Source organism: Musca vetustissima, unplaced genomic scaffold (assembly GCF_032173495.1).
Source record: "Musca vetustissima isolate MV318-11 ecotype Yass unplaced genomic scaffold, APGP_CSIRO_Mvet_v1 utg144834, whole genome shotgun sequence".
Classification (NCBI taxonomy): Eukaryota; Metazoa; Arthropoda; class Insecta; order Diptera; family Muscidae; genus Musca; species Musca vetustissima.
The window spans coordinates 2,720-28,479 of record NW_026883716.1 but is presented as its reverse complement, the minus strand read 5'-3'; the positions used below and the strand labels follow the sequence as shown (position 1 = coordinate 28,479).

Below are 25,760 nucleotides of genomic sequence, written 5' to 3'. Positions count from 1 at the left end.
CAAATTTCGTGTAAATAGAAAGATATTAAGAACTTTGGAGTCCCATTTACCTTAAATCGGACGAACCTATATATGGGAGCTATATCTAAATCAGAACCGATTTTGACGAAACTTAAAACACATCATTCTAGACCGAATTCATTACGCTGTGCCAAATTTCGTGCAAATCGAAAGATATATAGGGACTTTGGTGGACGATTTACTTTAAATCGGAGGAAAATATATATGGGAGCTATATCTAAATCTGAACCGATATTCAGGAAACTTAACACACATCATTTTAGACCTAATTCAGTACACTGTGCCAAATTTCCTGTAAATCGAAAGATATTAAGGGCCTTTGGTACACCATTTACCTTAAATCGGACAAAACTATATATGGGAGCTATATCTACATCTGAACCGATTTTCAGGAAACTCAACACACACCATTCTAGACCTAATTCATTACGCTGTGCCAAATTTCGTGCAAATCGAAAGATATATAGGGACTTTGGTCGACCATTTACATTAAATCGGACAAAACTATATATAGGAGCTATATTTAAATCTGAACCGATTTTCACGAAACTCAGCACACGTCATTCTTGACCTGATTCAGTATCATATGTCAAATTTAGTGCAAATCAAAAGATATATAGGGACTTTGGTGCACCATTTACCTAAAATCGGACGAAAATATATGTGGGAGCTATATATAAATCTGAACCGATTTTCACGAAACTAAACACACATCATTCTAGACCTAATTCATTACACTGTGCCAAATTTCGTGCAAATCGAAAGATATATAGGGACTTTGGTACACCATTTACATTAAATCGGACGAAAATATAAATTGGAGCTATATCTAAATCTGAACCGATTTTCACGAAACTTAACACACATCATTCTAGACTCAATTCAGTACACTATGCAAAATTTCGTGCAAATCTAAAGATATATAGGGACATTAGAGCCCCATTTATCTTAAATCGGACGAAAATATATATGTCATCTATATCTAAATCTGATCCGATTTTCACGAAACTTAACACACATCATTCTGCACTTAATTCAGTACGCTATGCCAAATTTCGTGCAAATCGAAAGATATATAGGTACTTTGGTGCACCATTTATCTTAAATCGGAGGAAAATATATATGGGAACTATATCTAAATTTGAACCGATTTTCAGGAAACTTAACACACATCATTCTAGACCTAATTCATTACACTGTGCCAAATTTCGAGCACTTCGAAAGATATATAGGGACTTTGGTGGACCATTTACATTAAATCGGACGAAAATATATATGAGTGCTATATCTAAATCAGGAACGATTTTCTCGAAACTTGACACACGTCATTCTAGACTCAATTCAGTATGCTATGCAGAATTTCCCGCAAATCGATAGATATATATGGACTTTGGTGCACCATTTACATTAAATCGGACAAAAATATATACGGGAGCTATATCTAAATCTGAACCGATTTTCACGAAACTTAACACACATCATTCTAGACCTAGTTCATTACGCTGTGCCAAATTTCGTGCAAATCGAAAGGTATTAGGGGTCTTTGGTGGACCATTTACCTTAAATCGGACGAAAATATATATGGGAGCTATATCGAAATCTGAACCGATTTTAACGAAACTTAACACACATCATTCTATAACTAATTCATTACGCTGTGCAAAATTTGGTGCAAATCGAATGATATTAAGGGAATGTGGTGCCCCATTTACTTTAAATCGGATGAAACTATATGGGAGCTATATCTAAATCTGAACCGATTTTCTCGAAACTCAACACACATCAATCTAGACCTAATTCATTACGCTGTGCCAAATTTCGTGCAAATCGAAAGATATATAGGGACTTTGTTACACCATTTACATTAAATCGGAGTTTTATCTAAATCTGAACCGATTTTCTCCAATTTCAATAGGGTTCGTCCTTGGGCCAAATAAGTGAGCTGTGCTCAATTTCATCCAAATCGGATCATAAATGCGACCCGTAGTTTATCAAAAATACGACCATGCGTAAATCGACTCAGAAAGTGATTCTATGCATATCCTCAAAATGAACCATGGGTCTATATCGATTCCTTTTGCCTGATACAAACATATGCACAAAGACATAATACCCTGTACCAGAGTGTGGTGAAGGGTATAAAAAGGGGGTTATATGGGGACTACCCCAAAAAGGGGACGAATATTAATAATTTTTGGTAGGCAGATTTGTTACCATATACGACTGCAAAATACCAAATTGCAGCGAATTCGGCTGAAAAACACATTCAAGAACCCCAAAATACCGACAATTGGGCGCATCCTTATATAGGGGCTTTTCGGATAAATGGACCTATATTCATACATTTGTTTTGTACTAAATTACAGTCAATGTACTAAATTACAGTCAATTCGGTCGAAAAATGCGCTCAAGAATCTCAAGATACCGAAAATTGGGGGGGGGTACCGTTATATGGGGACTACCAGGAAAAGTGGACCTATATTTATAATTTTTAGCGGAGTAATTTGTTAACCAATAAAAACCCAATGTACAAAATTTCAACGCATTCAGTTTTTAAATGCGCCCAAGAACCCCAAAATACCGAACATTGGGGGTACCTTTATATGGTGACTATCCGAAAAAATGGACCTTTATTTATAATTTTTAGTAGGGAGATTTGCTACCCAATAAGAACTCAAAGTACCAAATTTCAGCGAATTCTGTTGAAAAATGCGATCAAGAACCTCAAAATAACGAAAATTGGGTGGTACCCTTATATGGGAGCTATTCCTAAACGTGGACCGATATATCCCATCTTCGAACTTGACCTGCCTGCAGACAAAAGACAAACCTGTGCCAAATTTCAGCATCCCATATCAATTCCTTAATAAGAAGATCGTGATTACAACAGACGGGCGGACGGTCGGACAGACGGACATGGTTAGATCGTCTTAGAATTTTACCCTGATCAAGAATATATATATACTTTATAGGATCGGAAATGAATATTTCGATGAGTTACAAATGGAATGACATAATTAATATACCCTCCATACTATGGTGGAGGGTATAAATATCCACGATTATTCGAAAAATTATTTAAAAAATCGACGGACATCGAACAATTATTTAAAAAATCTACGCCTTATGGTTGCCTCTAAAAAAAATATTTAAAAAATCTGGGTCTTATGTAGACCCTCGAAAACAATTATTAAAAAAATCCACGCCTTATGTAGACCCTCGGTAGATGGACACTTTGGAGATAGTCGTCACTTTCCAATATCTATGGAGATTGAGATAGGAGGTGCGACGACCATCAGAAAAATTATTTTAAAAAACGACGACCATCGACAAAATTATTTAAAAAATCCACGACCATTGGAAAAATTATTTAAAAAATATGGGCCTTATGTAGACCCTCGAAAAAATTATTAAAAAAAATCCACGCCTTATGTGGACCCTCGGTAGATGGACACTTTGGAGGTAGTCATCATTTTCCAATATCTATGGAGATTATGATAGGAGGTGTGAAACGTAGCAGATTCCTCAATAAAAGGAAGCTTGGAGTTGGAGCCTAATGTAGAGGCCATAGAAGATGCCCTTACAAGGAAGGTAGAGGCCGCAACCAGAGATATTAAGCCCGGGGTGGAGCCCGAAGTACTGGTGAAACGATGAGTTGAGAATAGCTTATAGGAAACAGCTTGCGGTGGTGAAGAAATCGAGAAAATAACCAAGTTATATCAATCTGGAGAAGGTAAGGCAGGAAATAGAGACATGTGATCAAATGGTTCACAAGGCGAAGGCTGTTAGTTTCGAAGAAATTATTCAAGAGGTGAATGCTAATGACAATGGTAAAGAGGGCCAGGAGGTTTCTAAATAACGTAAGGAAAAGAAACGACCCATTTTTTTGTACATGGAATCACGACAATGACACGGATTATTTAAGATATTTTAAGGATGAGGTTCCTGATAATAACTCCATTAGTACATCGAAGGATGAGGAGGAGGAAGATGAGATTGTTTATTTTGATTTTGAGCAGTTGGAAAATATATAACATATAAGAGAAAGGGTTCTGCTTGTGGACATGATAGGATAACGTATGAAATGATAAGGACACTCCCGGATATTTCAAAGCGGGCTGTGCTCACAGTGCTATATGAAACGTTTGTGGAAAATAAAATCAAAGAATCATGGAGAATAATAAAAATTGTGTATATCCCTAAGCCTAATAAAGATCTACAGCAACATGTGAGCTACAGACCCATCTCGCGCTGATTTCCGTGTTTAAGAAGTGCATTAACCTAATGTTAAAGGGCTGTCTAGTGGATCACTTGAACAGGAACATCCTACCCAACGGGACCTTTGCCTACCGAAAAAGACTCTCAACTGTATCCTGAGTTGCTTTACTAAAAGCTAACAACTATAAAGTTATGGTTCTGTCTCTGGACATTAGTAATGCGTACAATTGTCTAAGAATTGATATTTTGGAAAGAGTTTTAAAGGGTAAGAGAGTGAACCCGCTGAAAGTCAGCTGGATTGTCAACTTTCTATGTAAGAGGGTTCTTCGGTTCGGGTAATGATATGATAGAGGTGACTAATGGCATTCCCCAAGGTAGCTGCTTGTCTCCTATGCTCTTTAATTTATATACTGCGAAGTTACACAAGTTAGAGGATGGTAGAACGATGATCTTCCGGTATGCGGACGATTTTTATACCCTTCACCACACTGTGGTACAGGGTATTATGTCTTTGTGCATATGTTTGTAACAGGCAAAAATAATCGAGATAGACCCATGGTTCCTTTTGAGAATATGCATAGAATCACTTTCTGAATCGATTTATGCATGTCCGTCCGTCTGTCCATGTTAAATTGTAAACAAAGTACAGGTCGCATTTATGATCCGATTTGGATGAAATTTGGCACAGCTCATTTGTTTGGCCCAAGGACGAACCCTATTGAAATTGGGAAAAATCGGTTCAGATTTAGATATAGCTCCCATATATATTTTTGCCCGATTTACGGACTTTAGACCCTGAAAATCTTTCGATTTGCACGAAATTTGGCATAGCGTACTGAATTGAGCCACGAAAGATGTGTGCCAAGTTTCGTGAAAATCGGTTCAGATTTATATATAGCTCCCATATATAGTTTCGCCCGATTTACGGACTTTAGACCCTGAAAATCTTTCGATTTGCACGAAATTTGGCATAGCGTACTGAATTGAGCCACGAAAGATGTGTGCCAAGTTTCGTGAAAATCGGTTCAGATTTAGATATAGCTCCCATATATAGTTTCGGCCGATTTTTGGTAAATGGCGTACCAAAGTCCTTATATATCTTTCGATTTGCATGAAATTTGGCATAACGTACTGAATTGAGGCTAGAATGATGTCTGCCCAGTTTCGCGAAAATCGGTCCAGATTTAGATATAGACCCCATATATAGTTTCGTCTGATTTCATGTTAATGGTGCCCCAAAGTCCCTATATATCTTTCGATTTGCAGGAAATTTGGCATAACGTACTGAATTGAGCCTAGAATGATGTCTGCCCAGTTTCGAGAAAATCGGCCCAGATTCAGATATAGTTTCGTCCGATTTCATGTAAATGGTGCACCAAAGTCCCTATATATCCTTCGATATATTTGGATAGAGCTTCCATATATATTTTCGCCCGATTTTAAGTAAATTGGACATCAAACTCTTCATGCTAGTCAGGTTGACATCAAATTTTGCACAACGTACAAAATTGAGCATAGAATTACGTAGTTGCGTTTTCTAGAAGTACAGACATAGCCCAACAGATAACCTATTTATATTTGATTGAAGTCGATTTATATAACTTATGGATATATAGGTAGATTCACATTTAGATAAATATCACATATTTTAATTCATCCAATTTCATGTTAATAGTCCTGTTTAATATATCCATAGTGGTGAAGGGTATAATATAGTCGGCCCCGTCCGACTTTACTACTTTCCTTACTGGTTTAATCATGGCATATGATTAAATAAAACTCAGATTTTCCAAAGAAGATGCAGGGACTTAAACTTGTTCTTCAATCCAAGTCTAACACCATATAGTTTGCCAAAAATAGTATCAAACGGGTTAACCTAAATATAGAGGGTATAGAAATACAGCAGGTGAAAAACGTTAAGATTCCTGGGAAGAATCATTACAAATTCCCTAATGGCAAGAGATCATTATGAGCACATAAGTGAAGAGCCAAAAGGGTAGAACGAATTTACGTAAATGTTTGACGACGGTGAGAGGAGGCCTTCACCCGAAACTGGTCATGAACAAGTATAAGAGTTTTATAAGATCGAAGGTTGAGTATGACAGAAAGACAACGGCCAATGCGCCGGCGTATATCAATAAAAAGATCGAGCGTCTCCAGAATGAAATGATCAGAAGATCGTTGGGAGTTACGACCACTACACCGATTCATGTGAGGTATGCCCTAGCTGGAGAGCTACCAATGCGCCGGCGTATATCAATAAAAAGATCGTGCGTCTCCAGAATGAAATGATCAGAAGATCGTTGGGAGTTACGACCACTACACCGATTCCTGTGAGGTATGCCCTAGCTGGAGAGCTACCAATGCGCCGGCGTATATCAATAAAAAGATCGTGCGTCTCCAGAAAGAAATGATCTGAAGATCGTTGGGAGTTACGACCACTACACCGATTCATGTGAGGTATGCCCTAGCTGGAGAAAATATCGAGCAAAGGTCCTAACAGCCAAAGATATTATCGGAAATATATACAGCAATGTGAGATTATATGAGATAGTAGCGGATCCACGAGTTAAATCCAGTTATAGTGCAATATTTTACGAGTTTGACGACATCTTCCAAAAGATCAAAATAAGTTCATATACATATCACGATAAATTGACTATCAGAACAAATCTTCAACCTTTTACGAAGCAGAACGCGCATCTGTTGATTTAAGGGAAATAAGTCGATAAGGGCAAAGAGGATGCATTGATGAGTGACGATGACGCCCAAAAACACAACGAGGATGCTGGATCACCTATGAGCGAAAACGATGGGGAGAAGGAATTTTCCACAAATCAAATGGTGCGTGCCTGCTGAATGCTATTTTGCGCCGACAATTCCTTCAGCGCATTACTGTGCTGAAAAATATCCAATTGGACCACCTTAAATTTGAGGCACAATTTTTCGATGTACGAGTGTACCAGTTGGAGAAGAAATACCAAGAGAAGTACGAAGCCTTGTTCGAAAAACAACGCGCCGTTGTTACTAGCAAAGTAGATCCACAAAAAGAGGATCCAAAATGGAAAGTGGAGCCGAAAGAAGAGACCAATGAAGATATGCCCGACTTCAGCAAATTGTTGAAGAAGCTCAAAGATGAACCTGCCGACGACACAAAGGGTATCCCCAAAATTTTGGTTAGTTGTTTTCCACAACATCGAGATTTTGTCAGAAATGGTACAGGAACACGATGAACCGGTATTGGAAAAACTGGACAGACATAACAATTAGGTACGATGACGAACATTCGTACACCTTCGATAAGAATGAGTATTTCACAAACGAAGTGTTGACCAAACAACAGCCCTAGACGAAGATTATCCATTCGGGTTTTGAGGGACCAGAAATCTATAAATGTAAGGGTTATACCATTGACTGGGGGGAAGAAAATGATATTGACCGTGAGAACGGTCATTAGGAAGAAGCAGAAGCATAAACAACGTTAGAACCATTGTTCAATTGGTGCCCAATGACTCATTCTGGTGGACCTCACATCCGCCCCAATGTTCGTTCAAATATATATGTAGTCGTTCAAAAATTTAAAATAAAACCAGTAAGGAAAGCAGTAAAGTCGAACGGGGCCGACTATATGATACCCTTCACCACTTTCGGTATATTCAACAGATGAAACCTAAAAGACGTCGAATTTTTAAAGGACCAGGGACAAAATTATGAAAATCTATTATAAGCGTATATATATATATATATATATATATATCGGACGATATATATGGAGCTATATCTAAATCTGGACCGATTTTCACGAAACTAAACACACATTCATTAATTCATTACGCAATGCCAAATTTCATGCAAATCGAAAGATATAGAGGGACTTTGGTGCCCCATTTACCTTAAATCGGACGAAACTATATATGGGAGCTATATCTAAATCTGAACCGATTTTCTCGAAACTTGGCACACATCATTCTGGACCTCAGTCAGTACTCTGTGCAAAATTTCATGCAAATCGAAAGATATAGAGGGACTTTGGTGCCACATTTACCTTAAATCGGCCGAAACTATATATGGGAGCTATATCTAAATCTGAACCGATTTTCTCGAAACTTGGCACACATCATTCTGGACCTAATTCAGTACTCTGTGCCAAATTTCATGCAAATCGAAAGATACAGAGGGACTTTGGTGCCACATTTCCCTTAAATCGGACGAAACTATATATGGGAGCTATATCTAAATCTGAACCGATTTTCCCGAAACTTGACACACATCATTCTGGACCTCAGTCAGTACTCTGTGCCAAATTTCATGCAAATCGAAAGATATAGAGGGACTTTGGTGCCACATTTACCTTAAATCGGCCGAAACTATATATGGGAGCTATATCTAAATCTGAACCGATTTTCTCGAAACTTGGCACACATCATTCTGGACCTAATTCAGTACTCTGTGCCAAATTTCATGCAAATCGAAAGATACAGAGGGACTTTGGTGCCACATTTACCTCAAATCGGACGAAACTATATATGGGAGCTATATCTAAATCTGATCCGATTTTCTCGAAATTTGGCACACATCATTTTAGACTTAATTCAGTACGCTGTACCGAAATTCGTGCAAATCGGATGATTTTCAGGGACTAAAGTCCTCAAATCGGACAAAAATATATATGGGAGCTATATCTAAATCTGAACCGATTTTTCCCAATTTCAATAGGGTTCGTCCTTGGGTCAAATAAATGAGCTGTGCCAAATTTCAGCCAAATCGGATTATAAATGCGACCTGTACTTTGTTTACAATTTAACATCAACAGACGGACGGACAGACGGACGGACGGACATGCATAAATCGACTCAGAAAGTGATTCTATGCATATTCTCAAAAGGAACCATGGGTCTATCTCGATTCCTTTTGCCTGTTACAAACATATGCACAAAGACATAATACCCTGTACCACAGTGTGGTGAAGGGTATAAATATTAAATTATGCCTTAACGACAACGTCCAGCTTTTCTTTAAAAAGTACATGCAGATCTTCTTTATCCCGTTCAAACTCTTCTATAAGGAGATCTAAGGCTCTATGGTAATGATATATCCATATCTTCTATGATAATACCTCCAGGTCTTTTAAAAGGAGAAATCCAGGAGTTCTATAATAAAACCTATAGCTCTTCTATAAGACTTCTTCCACAAGAAATCCCGAACTTGTCAATTTTTTTTTTTGAGTCACCCATAAGGCGTAGATTATTTAAATAATATTTTACATTACTTTACATGTTTCAAAATTGAACAAAGGAAAAAAATCAAGCACTTTCGAAAATATAACTTCGCCATGCCAAACAAGCAATATGACCCACACCGTTATTAGACCTCAAGGTAAGGAAAAAATAAAAATAACCAAAAAATTAAAAAAGCAACAACAAAAAATTATGTTCGAAGAAAAAAAAATTTTTAGTTTTTTTTTTTTTTTTTTGAAAATTCAACATAAAAAGTATGTTTAGTCGAGACTACTTTGTTTGTTACTCACTGCATGATAAGACAAGACAACGACAGTGTGTGTATGTTTGTGTGTCTACCATATACATATATGGCAAATAAAGGCACCCCAAACCGAACCTAAACAACCGGCTAAGTAATATACATAAACAATTATAACACCTCTGCTCTCTTTTAAAAACCAAATTATTTGCTGTTTTGTTGTTGTTGGTTTTTGTGTATGGAACAATAACAGCAAGACAAAGGCAATTGCCACCAGTCAGTCAGCCAGTCATTTGGGCAGGCTGCTGCTACCAACCACCAACCGAACATATATTTGATTTGTTTTTTGTTTCTTTGGTTTGTTTGTTTCAAGTTTGTGTCTTAAGTCTTTTGTTTCAATGTAAACACAGTCATATGTGTGTGGAGGAAGGGAGGCTGGCAGGCCTGGCTTGCAGCCACATGCAAAATTGACAAACAAATAATATGAAACATACAGTCAGTCGGGCAGCCAGCCAGCCACCAACGTGGTGGCAAACTGGCTGACAGACTGACTGCCTAGCAGAAATAATTAACAAGACGGATAAAAAGTGGAGTAGAGACAAAAGCTGGGCTAAGTTGATGAAATCAAATACCAAACAACAAGGCCTATGTAGAGAAAAAAAAAACTGGAAAAAATAGCAACAACAACAATCAAAAAAAATCATGAAAAAATATTTTAAAAAAATCCACGTCTTATATAGGCCTTGAAAAAAATATTTGAAAAATCCACGCCTTATATAAGCCCCTGACGCAGGCACCTGCTTCGCGCTCGCCACCTTCGGCGCATCCACTAGCAGCTGCCCAATTGTCAAAGCCTGTGGGTATCGAGTTTGGCAATTCGACAGATGGTGGATTGACATAGGGTGGTTGTGTCTTATCGGTCTTCTTGGAGGACTTTTTACGGGCTCTCCTTCGGGCCGATTTGGACAGTCCCCTACCACCCGTCTTTGTGGATGCTGGTGTCTGGGCGTGCATTTTTTAAATACTTTTTTCGGGGACAACTACATAAGGCCATATTGCCCTATTGTCTTCTTAAGGAAGTCCGCAATTTCCTTAGTACGACAATGCTGTCGACCAGCAACCATTTATCCTCGCTGATGATCCCATCAGGGCCAGCTCGGTCCATGATTGATACTCGCAGATCATCCGGAAGCTCTTGTGGAGCAGCAGAGTAGCTGAGCGCCGTTGTAGGTTTCTGGGCTACCTGCTTCGAGTAGTGTGCTTGGCTTCCACCACACACTCACCGCTCTTGGCAGGTTTCTCCTTCGACGCAACGACCGACGCAAACGAAGCAGAGCTTTGTGCAGCCGACGACTACGTGGGTCTCTTTGCAGCAGGTTTTTGTTCCTCCGAAGAACTCAATCTCTTGATAGCCGGGGTTGCAATCGCCGCAGAGATATACCCAGCCGACGCAGGCAACTGCTTCGCGCCCGCTACCTTCGACGCATCCACTAGCAGCTACCCAATTGTCATAGTCTTTGGGTATCGGCTTTGGCAATTCGACACATGGTGGATTGACAGAGGGTGGTTGTGTCTTATCGGTCTTCTTGGAGGCCTTTTTACGGGCTCTCATTCGGGCCGACTTCAACAGTCCCGTACCTTCTGTCTTTGTGGATGCTGGTGCCTGATTTCTCCTTCTTTGAAGGGACTACCGAGGTGGTCTTATTACTCGGGGGTCGGCAGATCCTATCAATCAAGAAGTCCCTCTCAATATCATTTGGATAGTTCCTGGAGAATTTCCGGATAAATTTGAGGTTCCTCTTGACAAAAAGCAACTCCTTTCCCCTGATGGAGTCGGTGTCCCGTTCGACGTATCGGTTACTGCTCTCCGGTACATCTTCTTGGCAGCGATCTCCTTGACATCGACATGCCAAGCAGTTACTGGTACTGATAAATTATCCATCGAATCGACGGGGGTCGGGTCATCAGTACCAGTATCCATTTCGACAGACAACTGCCTGAGTAGTCTCGCGACATCACTACATGCCGTGGAGATTGAGTGTAGATCTTCAACCTCGCCAGGGTTTACTTCCCTTCGCTCTCCTTCGGGCCGACTTCGACAGTCCACTACCTTCCGTCTCTGTGGATGCTGGGACGTTTCAGTACTCAGTTTACCCTTGGAGGTGGTGCTGAGGGCTTAGAAGTCTCAGGCATCAACTTCCTGGATGTACTAGAGCCATCAACAGGATTCTCCTTCTTCGAAGGGACTACCGTGGTGGTCTTATTACTCGGGTGTCGGCGGATCCTATCAATCAAGAAGTCCCTCTCAATATCATTTGGTTAGTTCCTGGAGAATTTCAGGATAAATTTGAGGGTCGGGTCATCAGTACCAGTATCCATTTTGACAGCCAACTGCCTGAGTAGTCTGGCGATATCACTACAGACCGTAGAGATTGAGTGTAGATCTTCAACCTCGCCAGTGTTTACTTCCCTAGTCAACAAACTGGGAGGACTCTCCTTGCTTCGGAGGAGACGCCAAGGTCGCTACTGTGTTTTTCGCCGTAGTGCTAATCACTGTGGTTTCCATGATGTCTTGCTCGTCTGACAAGGGCGAGTCATCCCAGAACTGATTCGGGATGCTCTCCTGACTAAGGCGGAAGGAGCCGGTTTCCTCAAAAAGGTTGACTAGTCACCTGGGAGAACTCTCCGTGCTTCGGAGGAGACGCCAAGGTCGCTACTGTGTTTTTCGCCGTAGTGCTAAGCACTGTAGTTTCCATGATCTTTCTTCCTCGTCTGACAAGGGCGAGTCATCCCAGAGCTGATTTGAGATGCTCTCCTGACTAAGGCGGAACGAGCCGGTTTCCTCTAAAAAGTTAAGGAGAAGATCCGACTGCCTCTCCAGGCTTTCGTTAACGTCGTCGAGAGTGGGACAAGAGGCAAAAGAGAGGTCCAGAGGTTAATTTATGTTAGGCATTGTGAAGTTCGAGACTGAGGGTGTCAAGGCGGCCACACCAGCTTCAGTCGAAAAATCGCATACAGATTTTTTTTTTTTTTTTTTTTTTTTTTTTTGGGGGGGGGGGGGGGGTAGGTGATTTTCTAAAATTCGCCTCCATAAAAAGTGCTGTAAGTGAGGGATTGAGATCGACCATGGCATAACCTCTTACCATGGCAAGGCATCTTGGCATTTAAGCCTGAATAAGCTTGTTGAGGCGCACAGGTATCAACAAGGCTCCGTTCTAATGTAATCGGCACCCTGACTGCAAACCGTAGAACGCTGATAGGCACGAGGTCGCATGACACCCCAGCGTTAGGGGCGGGGACACTTTAAAAAGGTAGTGACCCAGACCTTTTAAGATGGTTACTTATAGGGGCGCCATTCTCGCCTCGTCGGCCCAGGGATCATAGGCACTCGGCACATTTCCTCCGAGATCCTCCCCCTGAGCCCGCTGATTATTAAAATTCCGATCCATAAAAAGTTCTGTAAGTGAGGGATTGAGGTCGACCATGGCATAGCCTCTTACCATGGCAAGGCATCATGGCATCTAAGCCTGAATAAGCTTGTTGAGGTGCCCAGGTATCAACAAGACTCCGTTCTAATACAGTAGGGACCCTGACTGCAAACCGTAGGCACGCTGATAGGCACGAGGTCGCAGACACCCCAGCGTTATGGGGGGGGACACCTTTTGAGATGGTTACATATAGGGGCCCCATTCTCGCCTCGTCTGCCCAGGGATCATAGGCACTCGGTCATTCCCTCCGAGACTCTCAGTTTGACTAGGGGCGGGGGACACTTTAAAAAGGTAGTGACCCAGACCTTTTAAGGTGGTTACTTATAGGGGCGCCATTCTCGCCTCGTCGGCCCAGGGATCATAGGCACTCGGCACATTTCCTCCAAGACCCTCCCCTGATCCCGCTAATTATTAAAATTCCGCTCCATAAAAAGTGCTGTATGTGAGGGATTGAGATCGACCATAGCATAGTCTCTTACCATGGAAAGTCATCTTGGCATCTAAGCCTGAATAGGCTTGTTGAGGCGCCCAGGTATCAACAAGGCTCCGTTCTAATACAGTCGGGACCCTGACTGTAAACCGTAGGCACGCTGATAGGCACGATGTCGCATTACACCCCAGCGTTAGGGGGGGGACACCTTTTGACCTTTTGAGATGGTTACATATAGGGGCCCCATTCTCGCCTCGTCTGCCCAGGGATCATAGGCACTCGGTCATTTCCTGTGCTGTAAGTAATGGATTGAGGTCGACCATGGCATAGTCTCTTACCAAGAGGCAAGGACTTGGAATAGTAGTTGAATAGTATTGGGCTTCCCACTATCCGCAACCTGTGGACGCTTCCGTTAGCATTCCGCCCTGCTCCCCAAAGGCGAAAAAAATAGAGAACCTTAAAAAATATTTAAAAAAAATCCACGCCTTGTCGTTACATTTGAAAAATTTATTTAAAAAAAATCCACTGGCTTATGTGTTGGTTGCTGCCATACTCACACGCACATCAGGCCAAACCAAACACATCGAATCCGACATCAAACCCCAAGTTCGTGTGTGGGTTTTATTTTATTTTTGTTAACTTTAATTAAGCCAAGTTCAGCTAGATTAACATGATGTTGTTGTTGTTCTTGTTATGTTGTGGTTCTTGGGCAAACATAAGCCTCCTCTCCACACCACCGCTTCCCCTCTCCCAACCAAACAACCTCTGTTACTAAGAACATTTTTGTTTTTGTTCTGCTTAGAAGTTAGACTGAGCTAAGCTTCAAAAAGGTGTACTGTGGGCAAACAAAAAGCAACAACAACAACAAACATGTGATTAATAAAAATACAAAAACAAATAAAAAATAATTGTGTGTATATGGGAGGGTTACTCTTTACGCGCCTCTCTGTCCTGAACCAGCGACGACAATATTCTAATAAAAAAAACACATGTAAATAACGTGACGTGTTGCCCAGCCCTGGGTCGGCTGGGCATCGTAATAATTTGCGGGGTGGCTGCTGCTGCTGTTGCAATGAAATTTAGTTCAATGTCTGCTCTTAAATGTTTGTATTTGTTTTACTTTTTTTCTTGTTGTTGCTTTTTTTGTAGCTACTAAAACAAAAGTGAGTGGGAAATGAGAGGTGTTTGTGTGTGTGTGTATGTTTTAGTTAAGCTGGCAGTACAACCTTTTTTATTTTTTTATAGCTATCTTGGTAATGTCAAATCGGAGATTACAAATAATCAAGGTTAAATGGCGAAAAAACAACAACAAAAAGGCATTAATATAAAAAATATAAAGTACCAACATTACACAAGTCATGAATTTTTTTTAAAATATTTTTTAGAGGTCCCATATAAGGCGTGGATTTTTTTAAAAAATATTTTTTTAGGGCCTATACAAGGCGTGGATTTTCCACGGGCCTATATAAGGCGTGGATTTTTAAAAATTATTTTTTAAGGGCCTATACAAGGTGTGGATTTTCCAAGGGCCTATATAAGGCGTGGATTTTTAAAAAAATGTTTTAAAGGGTCTATACAAGGCTTGGATTTTCCAAAGGCCTATATAAGGCGTTGATTTTTTAAAAAAAATTCAAGGGCCAAGGCGGGGATTTTTTAAAAAAAAATTTCAAAGGCCAAGGCGTGGATTTTTTAAAAAAAATTTCAAGGGGCAAGGCGTGGATTTTTTAAAAAAAGTGTTCAAAGGCCAAGGCGTGGATTTAAAAAAAAAATGTAAAGGCCAAGGCGTGGATTTTTTAAAAAAAAAGTGTTCAAAGGCCAAGGCGTGGATTTTTTAAAAAAAAGTGTTCAAAGGCCAAGGCGTGGATTTAAAAAAGAAATATTCAAAGACCCGTTCGTTTCTTAAGTCTTTTGTTTTAACTTAAATTAATCACTACAATCACGCGTGTATTTAAAAAAAATTCAAAGGCCAAGGCGTGGATTAAAAAAAATCAAAGGCCAAGGCGTGGATTTTAAAAAAAAAATCAAAGGCCAAGGCGTGGATTTTTTAAAAAAAAGTGTTCAAAGGCCAAGGCGTGGATTTAAAAAAGAAATATTCAAAGGCCCGTTCGTTTCTTAAGTCTTTTGTTTTAACTTAAATTAATCACTACAATCACGCGTGTATTTAAAAAAATTCAAAGGCCAAGGCGTGGATTAAAAAAGAAATATTCAAAGGCCCGTTCGTTTCTTAAGTCTTTTGTTTTAACTTAAATTAATCACTACAATCACGCGTGTATTTAAAAAAATTCAAAGGCCAAGGCGTGGATTTTTAAAAAAAAAATTTAAAGGCCAAGGATTTTCAAAGGCGTGGTTTTTTTGAAAATTTTTTTCAAATGCCAAGGATTTTCAAAGGCGTGGATTTAAAAAAAAATCAAAGGCCAAGGATTTTCAAAGGCGTGGATTTAAAAAAAAAATCAAAGGCCAAGGATTTTCAAAGGCGTGTTTTTTTTGAAAATTTTTTTCAAATGCCAAGGATTTTCAAAGGCGTGGATTTAAAAAAAAATCAAAGGCCAAGGCGTGGATTTTTTTAAAAAAAAATTTTCAAAGGCCAAGGCGTGGATTTTTTAAAAAAAAATTTCAAAGGTCAAGGCGTGGATTTTTTAACAAAAATTTTCAAAGGCCAAGGCGTGGATTTTTTAAAAAAAAATTTCAAAGGTCAAGGCGTGGATTTTTTAAAAAAAATTTTCAAAGGCCAAGGCGTGGATTTTTTAAAAAAAATTTCAAAGGCCAAGGCAGGGATTTTTTAAAAAAATTTCAAAGGCCAAGGCGTGGATTTTTTAAAAAAATTTCAAAGGCCAAGGCGTGGATTTTTTAAAAAAAAATTTCAAAGGCCGAGGATTTTCAAAGGCGTGGATTTAAAAAAAAAAAATTCAAAGGCCAAGGATTTTCAAAGCCATGGATTTTTTAAAAAAAAATGTTCAAAGACCAAGGATTTTCAAAGGCGTGGATTTAAAAAAAAAATTTCAAAGACCAAGGATTTTCAAAGCCGTGGATTTAAAAAAAAATCAAAGCCATGGATTTTTTAAAAAAATGTTCAAAGACCAAGGATTTTCAAAGGCGTGGATTTAAAAAAAAAATTTCAAAGGCCAAGGATTTTCAAAGCCGTGGATTTAAAAAAAAATCAAAGCCATGGATTTTTTAAAAAAATGTTCAAAGACCAAGGATTTTCAAAGGCGTGGATTTAAAAAAAAAAAAAAATTCAAAGGCCAAGGACTATCAGAGGCGTGAGTTTAAAAAAAAAATCAAAGGCCAAGGATTTTCAAAGCCATGGATTTTTTAAAAAAAAATGTTCAAAGACCAAGGATTTTCAAAGGCGTGGATTTTTTTTTAAAAAAATTTCAAAGACCAAGGATTTTTAAAGCCGTGGAAAATGTTTGAGGTCTAAATAACATAAAGTTCGTTTCTTAAGTCTTTTGTTTTAACTTAAATTAATCACTACAATCACTGGTTTTCACCTACGAATTTTTTCAATTTAAAAATATTAATTAATTAATTATTAAATGACATTATTTACTGTTGATTTTTTTGTTGTTATTTCTTTTTTCAATTTTGCAAAAAAATTAACCCAATTTCTATTCGTTAAAGGTAGCAAAATTCTATTATCTCAAAAATTTGCATAATAACGGTAACGATTTATTGTTATACAGCAGCCAGAGCACTAAGGCGTGCCACCTTCATATTGACCATTCATTTGAAAACCAGATTATTAAACAAAAATAACAACAACAACAAAAAACATATGTTCTTTGGAACAAGTTATTAATTTCAACATCTGGTGAATATAAATATTTTGTATTTGATTGGGAAAAACTAATGTCAAAAAATCCACGCCTTATGTAGACCCAGGAAAAATTATGTGGACCTTGGAAAAAATTATGTGGACCTTGGAAAAAATTATGTGGACCTAGGAAAAAATTATTTAAAAAATCCACGCCTTGTGAAGACCTAGGAAAAAATTATTTAAAAAATCCACGCCTTGTGAAGACCTAGGAAAAAATTATTTAAAAAATCCACGCCTTGTGAAGACCTAGGAAAAAATTATTTAAAAAATCCACGCCTTGTGGAGACCCAGAAAAAAATTGTTTAAAAAATCCACGCCATGTGGAGACCCAGGAAAAAATTATTTAAAAAATCCTCGCCTTATGTAGGTCTCCAAAAAAATTATTTAAAAAATCCACGCCTTATGTAGGTCTCCAAAAAAATTATTTAAAAAATCCACGCCTTATGTATGTCTCCAAAAAAATTATTTAAAAAATCCACGCCTTATGTAGGTCTCCAAAAAAATTATTTAAAAAATCCACGCCTTATGTAGGTCTCCAAAAAAATTATTTAAAAAATCCACGCCTTATGTAGGTCTCCAAAAAAATTATTTAAAAAATCCACGCCTTATGTAGGTCTCCAAAAAAATTATTTAAAAAATCCACGCCTTATGTAGGTCTCCAAAAAAATTATTTAAAAAATCCACGCCTTATGTAGACCCAAAATTATTTAAAAAAAAAATTATTTAAAAAATCCACGCCTTATGTAGACCCAGGAAAAAACTATTTAAAAATCCACGCCTTATGTAGGTCTCCAAAAAAATTATTTAAAAAATCCACGCCTTATGTAGGTCTCCAAAAAAATTATTTAAAAAATCCACGCCTTATGTAGGTCTCCAAAAAAATTATTTAAAAAATCCACGCCTTATGTAGGTCTCCAAAAAAATTATTTAAAAAATCCACGCCTTATGTAGGTCTCCAAAAAAATTATTTAAAAAATCCACGCCTTATGTAGGTCTCCAAAAAAATTATTTAAAAAATCCACGCCTTATGTAGGTCTCCAAAAAAATTATTTAAAAAATCCACGCCTTATGTAGGTCTCCAAAAAAATTATTTAAAAAATCCACGCCTTATGTAGGTCTCCAAAAAAATTATTTAAAAAATCCACGCCTTATGTAGGTCTCCAAAAAAATTATTTAAAAAATCCACGCCTTATGTAGGTATCCAAAAAAATTATTTAAAAAATCCACGCCTTATGTAGGTCTCCAAAAAAATGTCTTATGAAATATCCACGCCTTATGTAGGTCTCTAAAAAAATTCTTTAAAAAATCCACGCCTTATGTAGGTCTCCAAAAAAATTATTTAAAAAATGCACCACGTCTTATGTAGGTCTCCAAAAAATTCTTTAAAAAATCCACGCCTTATGTAGGTCTCCAAAAAATTATTTAAAAAATCCACGCCTTATGTAGGTCTCCAAAAAAAATATTTAAAAAATCCACCACGTCTTATGTAGGTCTCCAAAAAATATTTAAAAATCCACCCCTTGAAAAAAATTAAATTTTTTTAGTTCCTGCTAGTCCATTTTTTTAATTTTTTTTTTTTTTTGTTAATAAAAATTTAACCCGTTTTTTCATATTTACCTTAAATCGTGTAATTCAGCTTAAGACTGTCTGAGAACAACAGCTGGTGTAGAGGTAATGACAACAACAAAAACAAAAAATTAATCCACATTAATTCAACTGGTGTTTGAGGTGTCTCCGTAATTATTGCGTTTGTGTTTTTTTCTTGGCCGGAAACACGCTTTTTTGTTGTGAAAAAAAATTAACAACAACAAATACACAAAATTACAATAAAATGTAAAACACTTTACACTTGAGGTTGATTTAATTTTTTTTTAATATTTTTTTGTAAGCCGATTTTTGTATTTAAAAAAATATCTTCTTTTCAGGTTACGAATTTTTTCAAATTTTTTCTTGAATTTTTTACAGAATATTTTTTCCAATTTTTCCACTTTTTTGAATTTTGGTTTTTTCTTATATCCCTCTAGATTCTTTAAAATATTTTTGCAGATTTGTTATCCCGTTGTTTCTATGCTTGTTGAACGTTTTACTTGCTCTAGACAACTGACATCATTTGTAGCGTTTTGTGTTTTTTTTTTCGATTTTTTTGCTGTTCGCCAAAAGACTGGTTCTGCTTGAGATCTCTTCGGAACACACACACACAGCAAAACAAAGTGTTATACCCGACGTTCTTTTTGTTTAATTAAGATGCTTAAGGTCTCCTTTTGGCACACACTCACTTTTTTTATTGGATTTTCAGGTCTGATTTTTTTTTCAATTTTTATTGCCTTTTTCCTTTAACAGATTCTATTTTGTTTCGGATTTTGTTTTTATTTTCTTCTTTCAATTTTTTGCTTTTGCAAAGTCTCCACTTTACGCACAAAAAATATATAAACCGTAAAAAAGCTACGTCGTCGCTATGAAACCGTCGCTTAAGCCCGCCAACGCTGTACTAAAAACGTTGCTGTCTGGTCTTGGCCATTAAATAAGTTTTCATCGATGATGTCAGCTATGCTGGTTAGCCATGGTTGTTAGCTGGAGGAGACTTCACTCACAAAAAAAGAGTCAGACAACTCTCTTAAGTCTTAAGAGTTGAAGTGTAGAGGCGTTCAAAAAACCTACATAAAAAACGGAGGACAAACAAACACCAAACAAATTATTTAAAAAAGATCTAGACCTTATGTAGGTCTTCAAAAAAATTCTTTAAAGAATCCAGGCCTTATGTGGAGGTCTCCAAAAAATTCTTTAAAAAAGATCTAGACCTTATGTAGGTCTTCAAAAAAAATCTTTAAAAAATGCACCACGCCTTATGTAGGTCTCCAAAAAATTCTTTAAAAAATGCCCCACGCCTTATGTAGGTCTCCAAAAAAATGATTTACAAAATGCACCACGCCTTATGTGGAGGTCTTCAAAAAAATTCTTTAAAAAATGCACCACGCCTTATGTGGAGGTCTCCAAAAAAATTATTTAAAAAATCCACGCCTTATGTGGAGGTCTCCAAAAAAATTATTTAAAAAATCCACGCCTTATGTAGAGGTCTCCAAAAAAATTATTTAAAAAATCCACGCCTTATGTGGAGGTCTCCAAAAAAATTATTTAAAAAATCCACGCCTTATGTGGAGGTCTCCAAAAAAATGATTTAAAAAATCCGCCACGCCTTATGTAGGTCTCCAAAAAAATTATTTTAAAAATCCACGCCTTATGTAGGTCTCCAAAAAAATGATTTAAAAAATCCGCCACGCCTTATGTAGGTCTCCAAAAAAATTATTTTAAAAATCCACGCCTTATGTAGGTCTCCAAAAAAATTATTTAAAAAATCCACGCCTTATGTAGGTCTCCAAAAAAATGATTTAAAAAATCCACGCCTTATGTAGGTCTCCAAAAAAATTATTTAAAAAATCCACGCCTTATGTAGGTCTCCAAAAAAATTATTTAAAAAATCCACGCCTTATGTGGAGGTCTCCAAAAAATTATGTAGGTCTCCAAAAAATTATTTAAAAAATCCACGCCTTATGTGGAGGTCTCCAAAAAATTATTTAAAAAATCCACGCCTTATGTAGGTCTCCAAAAAAATGATTTAAAAAATCCACGCCTTATGTAGGTCTCCAAAAAAAATTATTTAAAAAATTCACGCCTTATGTAGGTCTCCAAAAAAATTCTTTAAAAAATCCACGACTTATGTAGGTCTCCAAAAAAATTATTTAAAAAATCCATGCCTTATGTGGAGGTCTCCAAAAAAAATTATTTAAAAAATCCACGCCTTATGTAGGTCTCCAAAAACTAATTAGGTCTCAAAAAAATTATTTAAAAAATCCACGCCTTATGTAGGTCTCCAAAAAAAATATTTAAAAAATCCACGCCTTATGTGGAAGTCTCCAAAAAAATTATTTAAAAAATCCACGCCTTATGTAGGTCTCCAAAAAAATTATTTAAAAAATCCACGCCTTATGTAGGTCTCCAAAAAAATTATTTAAAAAATCCACGCCTTATGTGGAGGTCTCCAAAAAAAATTATTTAAAAAATCCACGCCATATGTAGGTCTCCAAAAAAATTATTTAAAAAATCCACGCCTTATGTAGGTCTCCAAAAAAATTATTTAAAAAATCCACGCCTTATGTAGGTCTCCAAAAAAATTATTTAAAAAATCCACGCCTTATGTAGACCCTCGAAATAATTATTTAAAAAATCCACGCCTTATGTAGACCCTCGAAAATATTATTTAAAGATTCTCAGGCTTTATCTTATCCTCACGCAATAGCCATGTTGTTTGTAGGTCTCCAAAAAAATTATTTAAAAAATCCACGCCTTATGTGGAGGTCTCCAAAAAAATTATTTAAAAAATCCACGCCTTATGTAGGTCTCCAAAAAAATTATTTAAAAAATCCACGCCTTATGTAGGTCTCCAAAAAAATTATTTAAAAAATCCACGCCTTATGTAGGTCTCCAAAAAAATTATTTAAAAAATCCACGCCTTATGTAGGTCTCCAAAAAAAATTATTTAAAAAATCCACGCCTTATGTGGAGGTCTCCAAAAAAAATCTTTAAAAAATCCGCGACCTATGTAGGCCTCCAAAAAAATTTTTAAAAAATTCTGAGGCCTTTTAAAAATCCTCTGGCCTCAGGGAGACATTTTCCCCTCATTAAAAAAATCCGCTAAGCTATAATTTTCTTCAATCTTAATTTTGCAATTTATTTTGCCAGGCAGCCAATTCTACGGAGGAAGGGTAGGAAGGCAGCTAATGATTGATTACATTGTCTCTAAATGATCGGTGGCATGTGGGCTTCTTTTGGCACTGACTGCCATCAGTCGGGTTGTCTGACTTGGAATTATTATTCCAAGTCATTTCAGATTGGTAACTGAAAAAAGTGTAGGCAATCTAAAATAAGTTATTGTGGAGTTTAGAACTAAAACTCTTCGGGTTAAGAGTTAAAAATCTAAGAGTAGGCAAATTGAAGCTCTCACGCGAAGAGTAAATCTCCCCCCAAAGACCGGTTGAGAGTAACAGAAACTTGTTTGGTTTTCTTTCTTGGTTTGGCAAAAACAAATGCCGGCTTTTTTGGGTTGTTGTGTTATACCACACTGTTATACACCAACAAAGTGAGAGGGAGAGAGAGAGAAATAAAGAAAAATCTCTTCAGGCATTTAAGAGCCCAAAATTAACTCTTTTTCGCAAAACTCTTTCGATTTTGGTTCGGCTTACAAAATTGATGGTTAACTTTACCATAGCTGAAGATCAGACAATGAATCGCGATAATACTATTCCATTCTATTTAATCACTTGATAATTGCTATTTTTTTTTTTTTTTGTTTCTTTACAATTTCCATAGAATTCTGTTCTAGCCCCTGGTTTACATTGAATTGGGGTTTGTGTTTTCATCTTCATCATCTTTCAGGGATCTTTCATTGACTTGAGATTAAGTTCATTGAAATTTCACATGAATAATGAATTTAGTTAAACGAAAGACTTAAGTAACAAACTTGGTTACAAGTAGAACAACATGGCTATTGCGTGAGAAGAAACTTTAAATAATATTTTCGAGGGTCTACATAAGGCGTGGATTTTTTGAAATAATTTTTTTGGAGACCTACATAAGGCGTGGATTTTTTGAAATAATTTTTTTGGAGACCTACATAAGGCGTGGATTTTTTAAATAATTTTTTGGAGACCTCCACATAAGGCGTGGATTTTTTAAATTATTTTTTGGAGACCTCCACATAAGGCGTGGATTTTTTAAATTATTTTTTGGAGACCTCCACATAAGGCGTGGATTTTTTAAATAATTTTTTGGAGACCTCCACATAAGGCGTGGATTTTTTAAATAATTTTTTGGAGACCTCCACATAAGGCGTGGATTTTTTAAATAATTTTTTGAGACCTCCACATAAATTTTTAAATAATTTTTTTGGAGACCTACATAAGGCGTGGATTTTTTAAATAATTTTTTTGGAGACCTACATAAGGCGTGGATTTTTTAAATCATTTTTTTGGAGACCTACATAAGGCGTGGATTTTTTAAATCATTTTTTTGGAGACCTACATAAGGCGTGGATTTTTTAAATCATTTTTTTGGAGACCTACATAAGGCGTGGATTTTTTAAATAATTTTTTTGGAGACCTACATAAGGCGTGGATTTTTTAAATAATTTTTTTGGAGACCTACATAAGGCGTGGATTTTTTAAATAATTTTTTTGGAGACCTACATAAGGCGTGGATTTTTTAAATAATTTTTTTGGAGACCTACATAAGGCGTGGATTTTTTAAATAATTTTTTTGGAGACCTACATAAGGCGTGGATTTTTTAAATAATTTTTTTGGAGACCCTCCACATAAGGCGTGGATTTTTTAAATAATTTTTTTGGAGACCTACATAAGGCGTGGATTTTTTAAATCATTTTTTTGGAGACCTACATAAGGCGTGGATTTTTTAAATCATTTTTTTGGAGACCTACATAAGGCGTGGATTTTTAAAATAATTTTTTTGGGGACCTATATAAGGCGTGGATTTTTTAAATTTGGAGACCTCCACATAAGGCGTGGATTTTTTAAATAATTTTTTTGGAGACCTCCACATAAGGCGTGTATTTTTTAAATAATTTTTTTGGAGACCTACATAAGTCGTGGATTTTTTAAATAATTTTTTTGGAGACCTACATAAGGCGTGGATTTTTTAAATAATTTTTTTGGAGACCTACATAAGGCGTGTTGGATTTTTTAAATAATTTGTTTGGAGACCTGCATTAGGCGTGGATTTTTTAAATAATTTTTTTGGAGACCTACATAAGGCGTGGATTTTTTAAATCATTTTTTTGGAGACCTACATAAGGCGTGGATTTTTTAAATAATTTTTTTGGAGACCTACATAAGGCGTGGATTTTTTAAATAATTTTTTTGGAGACCTACATAAGGCTGGATTTTTTAAATAATTTTTTTGGAGACCTACATAAGGCGTGGATTTTTTAAATAATTTTTTTGGAGACCTACATAAGGCGTGGATTTTTTAAATAATTTTTTTGGAGACCTACATAAGGCGTGGATTTTTTAAATAATTTTTTTGGAGACCTACATAAGGCGTGGATTTTTTAAAAAAAAATTTTAAAAAATAACTAATAAAAATTATTGTTTTATTGTTTAGGAGGTGTTGGATTGTGCCCTGAGTTATTATAAATTGGTTTCTTCCTCTCTCTAAAATTTTATTTTATTGTTAATTTTTTTTTATGAATATGTATATGTTTCTATGTGTCTGTGTGTGTGTATTGGTTTTCTTGCCACGTTTTTGAACTCAAAGGGTCATAAGCGTGCCGCCCATAGAATTAATAATTTATGCCATGGCAAACAATTCAGACAACAGCAGCTCAGCTCAACCCAACCAGAAAGAAAAAAAAAACAACAACAAAAATTTGTTATAGATTTTTCATTTGATTCCGTTTCATGCAAATATTGTTTTGTTGTTGTTATTATTTTTATAGCTTATTGCTTATGGGTTACAATTTACAGTTTTTATAGCATTCGAAGTTATCAATCGAATGCATGTTTGTCTCCTCCGTCTTTTCCTTATTGCAAATCGAGAGAAAAAAATCCAAAACTTCAAAAAAAAAAAATGAAAGGGACCACAATGCAATATGGCCGGTCGGTCATATGCAAATTGCTGCTGCCAAGGCAAACAAAAGACTTAGGCAACAAACATGAAGGAAGTAAATGTTTTCGATTTCGATTTTTTAAGGGTCTAGTAAAAGTGTTATAAATTTTAATGTCTTCTAATCACTAAGTAAGTATACAGGAAATAATTGAAAGAAAATAAATAGACAAGGCGTGGGCTTTTAAAATAATTTTTTTAAGGGTCTCCACAAGGAGTGGATTTTCAAAATAATTTTTTCGAAGCTCTACATAAGGCGTGGGGGTGGCGTAGAGGATGATAGATACCAAGCAACGTCTCTGATTGGCTTTAACATGGCTAAGTCGAGGCTTATCTTGGTACCTCATTCATCTCAATTGTGGACACTTACCTCCCCGTGGTGCCACCTGGGGTAGCTAGTTTCATCACCCGATGAAATAGTGAGCTAATATGTGCCGCAAGTTCACCCATAAGAACTATAAAAAAAATGGGTTGAGGCGTCGGGTTGGTTGCCCGCACTCGAAAACCCCTCCTACTATGAAAAAGCAAAGAAAAAGAAAACCAAACCCCCGCCTAAGGACAACGATCTGCGAATCTGCACTTGGAATGTGCGCACCTTGTACAAAATAGGCGCAGTGTTCACTATGGCGGATGTAC

General features: G+C 36.8%; 1 pseudogene; it reads left to right on the top strand.

Moving 5' to 3' along the window:
* Positions 1–6,990: 6,990 nt before the first annotated feature.
* Positions 6,991–7,783, top strand: LOC133330730 (nucleosome assembly protein 1-like 1-B; annotated as a pseudogene).
* The last annotated feature ends 17,977 nt before the right edge of the window (positions 7,784–25,760 follow it).